Genomic DNA, 13,533 nt, shown 5'->3' on the forward strand with positions numbered 1-13,533 from the left:
CAGCTCTCTTTTGGTCACTTTTTGCATAGTATATTTTCCCATATTTTTACTTCCAGCCTATTTGGGTCTTTGACTCTAAAGTTATCTCCTGTAGCCAGCATAACATTGAGTCATGTTTTTAAACGTAAAGGGTCACTCTGCCTTTTGATTATAGTGTTTAACTATTTACATTTAATGTAACTACTGATGAGATGGGGTTTATATTTGCCATTTTGCTATTTGTTTTCTACATGCCATGTCTTTTTGTTTCTCTCTTTCTCCATTACTACCTTCTTTGTGCTTAATGGATATTTTCCTGTGTACTCAACTACCATTTTAATTCCTTTGTCATTTCTTTTGCTATGCATTTTTGACTTGTTAATAGCTTTTCTAGAAATTACAATTACCATTTTGACTTATAAAGTCTATTATGGAGTAATACCAACTTAATTTCAACAGTATACAAATTGTTTGCTTCTATGTAGCATTGCGTCTTCCCCATCTTCTGTGCTTTTGTCATACATATTAAATCTTTATGTATTACAAGATTCATCAGAACAGTTTATATATTATAAGTTCATCAGAACAGTTTATAATTATTGCCTTATGAAGCTGTCTTTTAATTGGAGAAAAAGAAGTTACAAATGAAAAATATACTTACACTGTCTCTTACATACATAGTTACCTTTACTAACACTCTTTTTTTTAAAAAAAACTATGGATTTGGCTAGGCACAGTGGCTTACACCTGTAATCCTAACATTCTGGGAGGCCAAGGCAGGTGGATCACAAGGTCAGAAGTTTAAGACCAGCCTGGCCAAGATGGTGAAACCCCGTCTCTACTAAAAATACCAAAAGTTAGGAAGGCATAGTGGCAGGCTCCTGTAATCCCAGCTGCTCAGGAGGCTGAGACAGGAAAATCACTTGAACCTGGGAGGTGGAGGTTGCAGTGAGCCAAGATTGTGCCATTGCACTCCAACCTGGACAACAAGAGTGAAACTCCGTCTCAAAAACAAAAAACAAATAAAATGCCACAAAGCTTGTTCTTACTGAGATTCAGCCACTTTTCTTCAATAAATGCCTCTCAGAGTGTTGCAAGCTTTTGGCTAATTTCTGAGGTTCTGAAAAAGTTTTCACAAATTTTTTTTTTTTACAATCTTTGTTGATGTTCTCACTGTTTATATGGAGGAGCAGATTTTTTGGAGGTTCTCATTGCACTATTCCCACTGACATCCCTTTCCCATCCCCAGCTGATTCTAATGCAATCATGTATACCATGAGCCATTATTGGCAAGGTGTACAAGGTAGCCTTCTGACTTCTGGTACATCAAAACTGATATTTATTGAATTATTATTACAGCCCGAACTATCGACTAGACTATACCTCACTTCCCAAATATCAAGTTTAGTTGTAGTCAAGGTAGGATAGGATTTGCTGCTGTATTGTCTTTTAAATGTGTGCTCTGAGTCTAGGCCCAGGGAGCAGAAATAGGCTGCTCTGGCTGAGGCTCCCCTGCCTAGTCATGAGATTGGATGATCTGTGAGGGATCTGTGTTCATTCAGCCCTTAGTGGCTAAACTAACAGCCGTAAACCAAAGCAAAGCAGTGCATAAATGCAGGATTCAAGTAGTAAAAATAAAAAGTATTAAAATCCCAGCATATACAGGTGTCTTATATTTTAGGACAACTTTTCTTCCACACTGTCAAATTCATATTCCACTGTTGAATATTTAGATGATGATGACAATATCATTTATTAACTTGAGCTTTCAGACCTTGAACAGGATTTCATGTACAGTAAGAGTTTGCTAGTAATCAAATCCAAGAGTCCTCTCCTTAAAAAAAAAAAAAAAAAAAGTAAAATGACATAAGATGAAATTTCATTTCCAGTGTATGTTAGGGAACCAGATATATTCTAGTTAGTACTAGAATGTATAATTAGCCCTTGGTGAAGTTTCAGAAGACTTTCTAGGTTAAGATGTTATTGAAAACAGCCCCTCTACACCAAGGCCACTCTGAGGGTAGAAGACACTCGTGAGTCATCTCACCTCCGCCAGCACTGTTACCTTTCAGAGCTTCTCAAACACAGTGGCCATTGTTGTTACCATGGCTAATTATTAGCCTGCTCCAGCAGAATTTGTGTTGATGCTACAAAAACAGTTTATGCTACACAAGCTCTTTATTCATGCAATAATTACAGCATGTTTGTCCTAAGTATTTCGCAAGTGTTCTCTTTGGATAATACTAGCAAGATTAAGTAATAGTTTCTCGCTAACATTATTGCTCAAGAACATCAAACATGACGGATTGGGATTTGATATGTGCATGTCTTTGGCTTCCAGCCTCTTTGACTTTTCGCATTGCTTATGTATAAAATACTCTTCTTCTTGTGGGGGCTATGTCTATTGTTTCTAATGCGGATGCCAGGAACCACTTGAGCAAAATATTTGATTTCAGTTTTAATGGAGAGTTTTTTATAATGATCAAGATTAATACAACCAAGCCAGCAACAACACTGTGCCAGAAGCCAGGGACTTCAAAGAGTCTTCCTTTTAGAACTCAAAAAAAAATAAAAAAGAAATTTATGTTTCTCCATATCATCCAACTTAATCATTGGCAATAAGTGACTTGGCAAGAAGCAGGCATCACATGGTTCCAGTTCTGCGTCGGAAAAGGTCAGCAGGAGGCACAAACACTGGCCTGCATTATACAGCCGTGTATTCTGATCCTGTGACACGTGCTTCGGAACACGTTATGCAATGTTACACTGCTGATTAATGGCCGCTTGCACAAGAAGTTTTTCATTCTCCCTACTGTAAGCATCCTGGGAATGATTAACTTTGTGACATAACTTTCATCACACAAATGTGGAAGATTTAAACAGAACTTCAAAATAATATGCTTCAGAAATAACAATGAGTTTTGGCTTCTTAATGCGTACACAATTAACAACTATTTTAAAGCCACTGGGTTGAAACTGAGACACCTATTTGGGAGTTGACTGTTCTTTAGGAGTCGGGTTTCACGTAAGATTGGTTCATGCATGAACACTCTTCTACCATATTTTAATTTTACCTTTATTCTAGTTTTGCTGTTGAAGATGTCACACCTATTTTACAGTGCTCTGTCTCATGAGCTCAATATTCAATATACCAGTCGCTTTTATGAAACATTCTTGGAGCCACAAAGACATGACTCTCATATTGCCACACACAATGGAAAGTTATGGTGATGCTTGTTTTTGAGTCCATGTAACTAAAATTGTGCATTTTGTTGAACTTTGAATCTTACTGGCTGAGGGCAGTCTGAAAAGCTGGGAGCATGAAGACTTTATTGTGGCAGCAGAAAGTCAACCAAAGTAGCTTAGGCGAAAGGAAACTTCATTGGCTCTCAGCCCCAAACTGTGGAAGGTCAGGGGAGTTGGGGTCTCAGGGCTGCCAGGACACTCCACTCTCCACCATGTGCTTGTAGTCTCTGGTGTGTGCTCCATCCTTTGGGCCTGTCCCTGTAGACCAGCTCCACCTGATGGCAGCTCCCAGCTGCATACCTCCCCAGCAGGAAAGAGGGGGCACACTCTTTACTCACTTCCAACTCAGAAACTCCCAGGAGAGGCCTCAGATAGGCCTAGCTCAGATCATATGGCCTCCCTGTGGCCAGGGTGGTGGGGTACTATGATTGGAGGAGGAGGATCTCTTCAGGAGAAGAGAGGGCTGCTGTCCTGGACCCGAAAACAAAGCAGCCACCCAGGCCAACCTTGACTCAATCAGCCATCCTCTCCCCAAGATGACCCCTACATGCCGTAAGTCCTCTCTTAGATATAGCCACAAACCCGGGCATCCTGCTCAGTAAGCACCACCCCGGGGTTCTGCCCAGCTTGAGTCCAGATCTCTAGGTCACGTCCATTCCTCGTGAGGCCCAGCTCGCCTCTGCAGGACAAAGCAGCCTATGGTCTCAGTGCCCAGTGCGAGAGGGAACCGCCTACAGATGGGGGCGAAGCATGCGAGGGCTCTAGCCCACACCGCATTTCACATAATGGGAAGGGACTAGACAGGGACTGTCATTTTCCTGACAATCAATTGATCCCTTGGCCAACCTCGTGACCAACGCTCTTGCTGTTAGGACTCTTTCCTAGAGGAATATTGGAGAACATTTTTCCACTGGGGTCTTATCACCTCATTGGTCAGTGCACTACTTCATTTTTGTTTGTGCAGTCTTAGTCCTGGAGGTTGTCAGGGGCAGAAAACAGACTCCTAAAACCTTACTTGGACTTCCACAGATTTAATGTGGGGAGGGAGCCCATAGTCTAATAACCAGCAACATGATTCTTGTCAAGTTAGTTTTTGAGTCTGCACTGGGTGGAATCAAAGGCCTGTCTCTCAGCGTGATGCCCCGAGCTTCCATCCTCTCTCCAGACGTCAGCAGCATGGCATCTGCCTGAGAGCCACAGGAAGTAGGGCTTGCAAGAAGGGGCTTCTGGTCTACTCCAGCACGTGGCCCCCACCAGCAAGGGCCTGGACCAGCCAGATTAGGGGAGGAGTTCAAGCCCCTGTCAGGGAAGTGGATCAACCATGGAGACAGGGCATTGAGAAGGTGCCAACACCTGTGTCAAAACTCTTCTGGAGGCAAGTAACAGACCCGGCTTAAACTGAATGAGTCAGGAAAAGGGACTCCCTCTGCTCAGCCAGCTTCCGAGACGGGCTCTGGGAACTGAGTCTTTCTTCTCCCATCTCCCCTTCTCCTCTGCCTATCCAGCTTCCCCTGTGGTAGGCTCCCCACCACAGAGCAGGGTGATTTTTTTCTTTTGAGACTGAGTTTTCCTCTTGTTGCCCAGACTGGAGTAAAATGTCAAAATCTTGGCTTACCACAACCTCCCCTCCCGGGTTCAAGCGATTCTCCTGCCTCAGTCTCCCGAGTAGCTGGGATAATGGGCATGCGCCACCACGCCCGGTTAATTTTACATTTTTAATAGTGATGGGGTTTCTCCATGTTGGTCAGGCTGGTCTTGAACTCCCTACCTCAGGTAGTTCACCCGCCTTGGCCTCTCAAGGTGCTGGGATTACAGGTGTGAGCCACCGCACCCGGCCAGCACGGTGCTCTTAATGGCCACTCTTCTTGGAGATGTTTGGGGAGGATGAGGGCCCTAGGCCAGTGGGGAGGTGCAGTAATTGGTAGCCCTTATTAGGACATCGTGACTTGGGTGGGGAGGGTGGTAGACGCCCGCCACGCCTGGTTTTTAATTCCAGCAGGTGGCCACATGGGTATTGCTGTGCCTGTCCTTGTCCTTGTGTCTCTAGGTTATTAGTGCATTTCTTTGTTCACCTGTGGACACGCAGGGTGGCCAGACACCTGATGTGTGGCCTGTGGACCCCAGCAAACCACGGAGTTATTGCAAAATTCTCCAAATCCCTGTTGTCACCGAGTAAATACGCTTGGCACAGATGGGCCACTGTCTTCCCAGTGCTGTAAGAGTCGTGTTTAATGAAATACCAAATCATCATCTGATTCATGTTGGTTATTTTTCACTTTGTGTTCTCAGAGGAAGACAATTGTCCAGTTACTCTCATGTTGGGCTCCCCGAGCTATTTTGAAGTTATGGGAGCCCCTGGTTTAGGTTGCTTGAGGAGCAGTTCTACAATTTTCTGCTGCAAGTGATCAGGCAACACAAGTGAATTTGTTCTAAACAACAAAGCCTGCTTCTAAATACAACTTCTAAAGAAGACAACGCTTGTTTTTCTTTCTTCTGAAGAGTTGACACGACCCCGAAGTTACCTAAGATGAGTTAACCTGCGGCGCTGCCCCACGTTCTGGAGAGAAGTTAAAACAGGAGAGGAAAACAGGAGGGAGGAAGCGGCACTTTACCAACTTCCTGCCTTCCAAAGTCCTCGATTCCAATTCTTTCCTTCGAAGAACAAACGGACTTTGCGATAACCTTGTTTTCTTGATACTCTTGATCGCTTCGTGACAGCAGTGGCGGGGTGGGGGTTGTCAATGGCGCAGCGGCAGGTGCGGCGAAATTCGGGGTACGGCCCTAAGCCACGAGACTTTCCGCCGCAGGGAGACGGCTGAGCCTCGGTGCTTAGGGCAAGCGCGTGCGACCCCAATGCCCTCGCCCCCGACTCGCTGCTCACATTCCGGCTTCACCGAAAGCCAGGGAGTGGTTAAACGTTGACTTCTGACCCCTGCTCCTCCGGGGATCTGCCTTCCCCCTCGCATTCCAGCGGGTCCCGGGCCGGGGGGCGCTGCCTACGTGCGGCGGCTGCCCCTGAGCGGCCGAAACGCCGACTGCTTCCCGGAACGCGGCGCAGATAAGAAGCCGCTGCTCCGGGCTCGGGTTTCAGAAGCGCGCGGTTACAAAACCCTGCGTCATCATTTCACTTCGGATTTGTTTTTCTTTCCTAGTGCGAAGTTCCCGCAGAAGGACGTTTTGTGTGTTTGGTGCGTGTGTATTTCCTTTTGGTAATTATTTTGGAAAACGTTCCGAGGCCAAAAATAGACAAGCCAGAGGCCTCCTTGCTGAGCGCCTGGCGGCCCCGAGCTCTCCGGCGCACGGGGTCCCGCTGAGACACGGCCACGACCACCGCGCGCCCCCCGGTGCCCGAGCCCCCTGCCGGGCCGGCAGCTGAGGACGCGCTCCCCGCCGCAGGCTCATTTTCTCGGTTCTAAAACCTTCAGTGCCCGTCGCTGGCGACTTAATCTACGCTCTAACTCGCAGAATTTTTTTGACCTGTTGGAGAAAAATAGTATTTAAGATCTGGGTTATTCAAGAGGGTGGAGTCGGCTAAGTTTAGTGGACGCTAAAAATAGCCCAGCGGTGCTGGCGGGTCAGGCCTGGGGGCGCCAGGACCTCCGCCCTCACCCTGCCTGCCCCCTGCGGGCCTGCGAGCCGCAGCCCTCCCAGAGTCTGTGCGTAATTCTAGCCAAGGCCCAGTGTCATTTCCAAGAGGTGCCTCTCGGCCGGGTTACTCATATGTCAGATTCCCATTCTCACGTTGTGTTTCGCGCAGCAACTGCATTTCCAAAGAAAAGCGTGAGTCACTACCAAGTGGCTGCAGAGGGAGGGAAGGGCCACCAAACACCGGAAGAAAGAGGTGGGGGCAGGGCCTTTTTATAGTGTTCTGAGCTGGCTTTCTTTTCCATAGGTTAATTTTTATCTTAACTACCAAACTTAGTCTGGATCGCCTTTTTATAAGAAATCTATTTAAATACAAGGGATTATTTGAACTTCTTTTTAAAAAGCCAATGGCATTTTTGTGTGTGTGTGGTTCTCAGCTTACAAATAAAATATATTAATAGTTGTTTAATGGGCATTTAAAATGCCGACTGCCTGTGGCTGTTTTTAGTGCATTCTCTAAACACCCCTTGGAGACCTGAAACTGTCTCCTTGGTTAAGTCCACCAGGGTACTGCCACTTTGCCATGACCAGGTATGCCCAGCCCAGTGAGGCCAAGCTCATTGCTCTGAACAGATGGTGATTTTCAGACTGAATGCTATTCTGGTGTACTTATTTAGGAAAAAGATCTAAAAATAGACTTGAATGAGCATAACCTGCAAAAATAAGTTGTCAGCTTCTTTTTACTCCAGCAGGGTTGAAAACAAAGCTGTCAGCAATTTCTGCGAGCTGAGGAATCTGTATACTTTCTTATTTTAGAGAGAGCTTTTTCAGTGGGACTGTAATTGAGTCCCCTTAAATCTTTGTGTCAACAAATTACCATCTGTTTTTCTAGAGACTCTCAAATTGGTGAGACTGGCGTGCTGCTCAGTGCTGGGGTGGGGGGCGGGGTGCTATCATTTGCCCTTTGGGTGTTAGCTTTGGAGGGGGAATAAGTCCCGTTGGTTTCTGATGTCATTGCAGTAGTTGGCGGGTCCCGGCCCTGGCAGCCCCCATAACCCATACCCTGGGGTCTTGTAGGGGGAGTGATTGAGAGATGCCGGAGAGCATGGGCTTGGAGACACAGGTGGCACTGAGGTGGAGAAGAAACCCCAGCCAGTTCTGGCGGGGCCTCTGGTGAGTCTCAACACCTGTTGGTGACTGGGGTCACAGTAGCCCAGAGCGCTGGGTTTTGATTAAATCCATGACGTGTTCAGCCTTCTTTAGAAGGTACTTGGTGTAGCCTTTGTGGTAGGAAACTATAGGTGATGGGGACAACAGAGAGCCTTTGTCCCCAGTCTGGCACAACCACACCATTTTTTCTGTGAAGTGATCACACATGCCAACCTAGAGAAAAGTCAGAAATGGAACTGAGCCCTTGTTTCGTCTGGGAGAGGAGTTCCCCTGAATATGGGAAACTGAATGAGGATGGAAATGGCCCTTCTCTATATGGAGGATAGTGCGCAGAGGGGTCCCTAGACTCTGGGAGGTTGAAAATCTAGACCAGAGCAAGCCCAGGCTGGCCCCGGGGGGAACCCATCCTATCCAGAGACCTCGCCTGGCACCCAGCAAGGTTCTGTACGTTCAAGCAGGGGAAACAGAAAGTGAAATGAGTGGCGTTAAACTCAGCAAAATCAAGTCCTGCAGATCTGCTCCAAGAAAGCCTTTCTCACCTGCTGTATGTTTAATTTCGCAGGCGAGCCTCGACTCTAAACAGCTGTTTAAAACAATTTGCCCCTACAAACCAGACTGGCCACCAATAGGATGTGGGATTCTGGGGCATAGAAACTTTCTCCAGTCAGCATTTGCTGTATTTTAACCTTCCCATGCTGTCTCAAAAGAATGGAAACAAATCCTGGTTTCTACTTCCCAACAGGCACAGATGTGCACGCGAGCGCGCGCGCGCGCGCGCACACACACACACACACACATACACACACACACACAATGTGGAGAAGAGTGATTTCTCCTGAGTTGGGGATGGTGACATATCTGAGGACAGAAAGGAGGAAGAGAGCTGCCCAGGTGCTGGGAGGGCTTCCAGAGCCAGTCAGTGTCTCAGAAGGTTACAGCCACTTTGGGATCTAGGAACCACCAACTCTTTCCAGTCATCAAAAAGGACAAAGCCGAGGTGCCTGCGAGGTCTGGGCAGATGTCACTGGGGCACTGAGGGGCCTAGACAAAGTGTTGGCAGCGCCTCCCTTTTCAACACCATGGGAAACCGCCCGGCCATCAGGTCTTGCGTTAGCCGGTAAATTAGCTTAATGTGACCTGTTTGTAAAAGGGACAGGGAAGTGGGGGGAATTATGTTCATTACTTTTCTCAACGGCTGATTTGGGAGTGAAGCCCCCACCCCTGCCCGCCAACCCACGCCCATGCACATTATTTTTAAAGACAGACGTCACTAATTATTGCCAAGAAAAGCCCAAGTTCCCGAGAAAGCTGCAGTGTGGTCTGGACACCTGCTTCCAGCGGGCGACGCTGAGGAAGACAGTGGGGAGCTGCCTTGTGTGTTTCTGACACAGCGAGACAAATCTCACAGCCCCTTCTTCAGGCCAAAAGCACATCAGTGAATCAAAGTTTTTTAAATATTGCAAAATAATTTTAAAAGATGCCATCAATAAGTCCAGTTCCTAAATGCATCATCTTTAGAGAAAATGAAATTTTTAAAAGGAATAAAAGGCACATACACAGTGGCTGGGCACGGTGGCTCATGCCTGCTGTCCTAGCTGCTTGGGAAATTGAGGTAGGAGGGCTTCAACCCAGGAGGTTGAGACTTCAGTGAGTTATGATGGCACTGTTGCATTCCAGCCTGGGTGACAGTGAGACCTTGTCTCAAAAGAGAAAAAAGGGGGAGAAAAAGACATGATGCTGCAAAAATTAAATAGAACGGACCAATGAAGCTTTGGTGCTTTAACTCTTAAAAGAATGACTGTCTTGGCAGAGGCAGAGCAGGCTGAGCCTTGGGCTGCTTGCTGTGGTCCAGAGAGCACCACACCCCAGCTCACCACCTGTGCAGGGACTGGGGCATGGTTCTGGAAAGAAAGTGCCCAGCAATGGAGAGAGGCATGAGAAAAGAACCTGCCTCAGAAGATACAATCACGCTGAGATCCATAAAAAGAAATGAGTGGGATGATGATGGTGTCTCAGGATCCCAGGGAGCAGCCCCAGTCCCGTGCAGGAAGGGTTATGTGTCAATTATGCTGCATGTCAAACATCATACATTACTAGAAAGTATCTGTGTTTTGACAAAGCAATTCAAATTCTAGGAATTTGGTGTAATGCAGGATGTACATAGAGAATGTTCATCTGGGAGTTAGGGGAAGCCTTCACCAATTGGAAAGATGGGATAAATGCATTAAAGTCCATGCACTCTATGCAGCAATTGAGGATCCTGTTGTGGGAGTGTCTATATCGCTATCATAGGAAAATGTTTACTATGTGCTGTTATATTGAAAAAGCAGGCCGGGTGCGGTGGCTCATGCCTGTAATCCCATCACTTTGGGAGGCCGAGGCAGGCGGATCACCTGAGGTCGAGAGTTCGAGACCAACCTGACCAACATGGAGAAACCCTGTCTCTACTAAAAATACAAAAAAAAAAAAAAGAAAGAAAGAAAAGGAAAAGCAGGTTACAGTTCAGTAGGCACAGTATAATCATATTTTCATGTTATAAATATAATACATGCACCTATTCTAATTTTTCTACAATTGTATTCATTTTTTATTGCTGCTATAACAAATTACCACAAACTTAGTGATTTCAAACAACACACATGTATCATTGACAGTTCCATAGTTCAGAAGTAGATGGTTCTCTTTGATTTCTCTGGGAGTGGGATTGCAAGACTATTCCTAAATACATTTCAAACTCTTAATAATAGAAAGCCCTCTCTTTACGGGGAAGAAATGACTTTTCCTGGAGATACTCCAGGCTTTGCAAACATTAAATAACTATTAATAAATAGGAAGTTGCTAGACCAGATGAGGGCTTTAGGCAAAGAAGAAAGGAGCCTTTTTTTCTCTGGCTTGCTGGCCATGTGGCCATTTCTCTCAGTTGGTGGAGAAGCCCAAACCTGTGTTTGCTCTGAGAGGGGCCTGATGGGCCTCGTCTCTGGGCCACCACTTTGTTCTTGGTAGAAGGCTTTTGCTGGCTTCTGTGACCTGAACCTTCAGCACTTGCATGGTGAATGTAATAAGCAAAGCGGCTTCCAGGGCATCTAGGATGTCTGGCAGAAGAGCGAGGGAGCTGCAGGCTTTGGCAAGCGTGAGGACTGCCAAGACCGAGGGACCAGCCGCTTGTCAGGCACAGGGGCTTGCATATAACCAAGGCTGCTGTGTGCAGCGTTGAAGAGAGCAGGTGATTGTATTTTTAAAGTGGCGTTGTGAATCGCTTTTTGGGGTTTGCTTTTTGTTGAGGAACTTTTGAAATGGTATCTCTAAAAGTCTGGATTATCTAAATATCTCTGGATTTTTATTTCTACCCCAGTTTGAGTTGAGCAAAATTGTTTTTGAGCTTCAATGTCTTATTAAGAGGTAGAATTTGTTTCCTGTAATTTAGTCATGAAGACAAGCAGCCCACCCCTCTAGAAGTTGTCCCTCAACTGCCATCTTTGTGCCCTCATCCTGAGCATTCTGGGGCATCGCCAGGAGCACCACATTGGTGATGTGAGTGTGCTTTTATCATCGGGGTGGAAGCCACTGGAAACACTCTGTTATGGATATGTGTGTCTGTTTCTCTGGGTGCCCGGGATCAGCAGAGCCCCTGTAGGTACAGAGGAACCTCGTGGCATTCCAGTTACTGCTGTGTAACCCAACATCCCTAAATATGATGCATCAAGCAATATAACTTTTTCTTTTTTCTTTTTTTTAGATGGAGTCTCACTCAGCTAGGGTGCAGTGGTGCAATCTTGGCTCGCTGCATCCTCCACCCTCTGGGTTCAAGCAATTCTCCTGCCTCAGCCTCCCAAGTAGCTAAGACTATGGGCACACACCACCATGCCCAGCTAATTTTTGTATTTTTGGTAGAGATGGGTTTTTGCCATATCAGCCAGGCTGGTCTCGAACTCCTGACCTCAGGAGATTCACCAATCTCGGCCTTCCAAAGTGTTGAGATTCCAGGTGTGAGCCACCACACCCAGCCCACAGCTTTTTCTTTCTCGTAATTCTGTGGTTGGGAATTTGGACAGGGCTCAGCTGGGCAGCTCTTCTACTCTACTTGGTGTGGGCTGCAGCTGCTCCTATGGCTGCATTCAGCTGGGAGCTCGAGCTGGCTGGGACATTCAAGCTGGCCTCCATCCTCCAGGGCCTCTTCCAGATGGCCTTGGCTTGTCCAAGGGTCTAGCCTGGCTTCCTTGCAGCATGATGGCCAGGCTCTAATCGGGAGAATGTAGAGCTCAAAGCCTCAAGAATTGAGCTTGAAAGGTCCAGGAGGTTGCGTTCTATAAGCCAAAGAGGAGAGGAAGGAGACTCTAGGCCTCACGGACCAGAATAGGAATTAAATGAATTGCTGTGTGGATGTGTCTGGCGTTAGTAAATATCCTGTACATAATAGCTGTTTGCATTGTTGTGCCCGTTTAGTCACTAGCTAATACTCCTGGTGCAGAGATGGAGGAAACAGCCTATCAGAGGCAGTTTTGAAGGGACAGGAGGTTTGTTCAAGGAACTCCTTGTGTAGAAAGCCTCAACCCTCACTACATATTACGATCACCTGAAAATCCTCCTGCCAAAGCTCCACCCAGGCCACTTCAACCAGTCCTAGGTGTAGGATCCAAGTGTGGGTATTTTTTAAACTCCCCAAGTGATTGTCATGATACAGCTATTGACCATGACTGATATGAGTTGTTGAGTCAGTGAATGAAAGTGTGTTTAAATTGTTTTTTTTTTTTTGAGATGGAGTTTTGCTCTTGTTGCCGAAGCTGGAGTGCAATGGTATGATATTGGTTCACCACGACCTCCACCTCCCAGGTTCAAGCGATTCTCCTGCCTCAGCCTCCCAAGATCAGCCTCCTGCTGGGATTACAGCCATGTACCACAACACCCAGCTAATTTTGTATTTTTAGTAGAGAAGAGTCTTGTCCATGTTGGTTAGGCTGGTCTCAAACTCCCAACCCAGGTGATCTGCCCACCACAGCTTCCTAAAATGCTGGAATTACACACGTGAGCCATTGTGTCCAGCCTTAAATTTTAATCAGATAGCACTTTTCAAAAGCCTAACTATAGACAAGAAAGGTTCTGGGTCCCAGAATGTGAAAGTGCAGGAGGCTTAAGTTAAACGCCGACAGCCCCTCAGCCCTGCCTTTCCACTGACAAACCAGCGAGTCTCCCAAGAAAAAAAGATGTCCCTTTGTTCAGCACATGAGACAAACGTCTTAGGCTGCTCTATTAATGAAATAAATGTACAATTTGAGACTAAACAGCTGGACAGGAGGATGGGGTGGGCTGACTTTAGACACCATTGGCTGGCGCAGGAGCAGGAGGAAGGCAGAGCGGCGGTCTGTGCCCACTCGTGAGTTCATTTGTGACTATGTTACAAGTAGTAGCACTCCAACATTTATAGTATAGCCTAGGAATTATGCAGAATATATTTGCAATCTCTTTTTGGTGACAGAACTGAGAATAGAAATAAAAAAACCTGAGAAAGAGAGAAGAAAGTGGGTGGGAAGAGCAGCTAAATGGAATTCTTGGAGC

Source organism: Aotus nancymaae, unplaced genomic scaffold (genome assembly GCF_030222135.1).
Source record: "Aotus nancymaae isolate 86718 unplaced genomic scaffold, 86718_ANA_hifiasm-v0.15.2.pri h1tg000041l, whole genome shotgun sequence".
Taxonomy (NCBI): Eukaryota; Metazoa; Chordata; class Mammalia; order Primates; family Aotidae; genus Aotus; species Aotus nancymaae.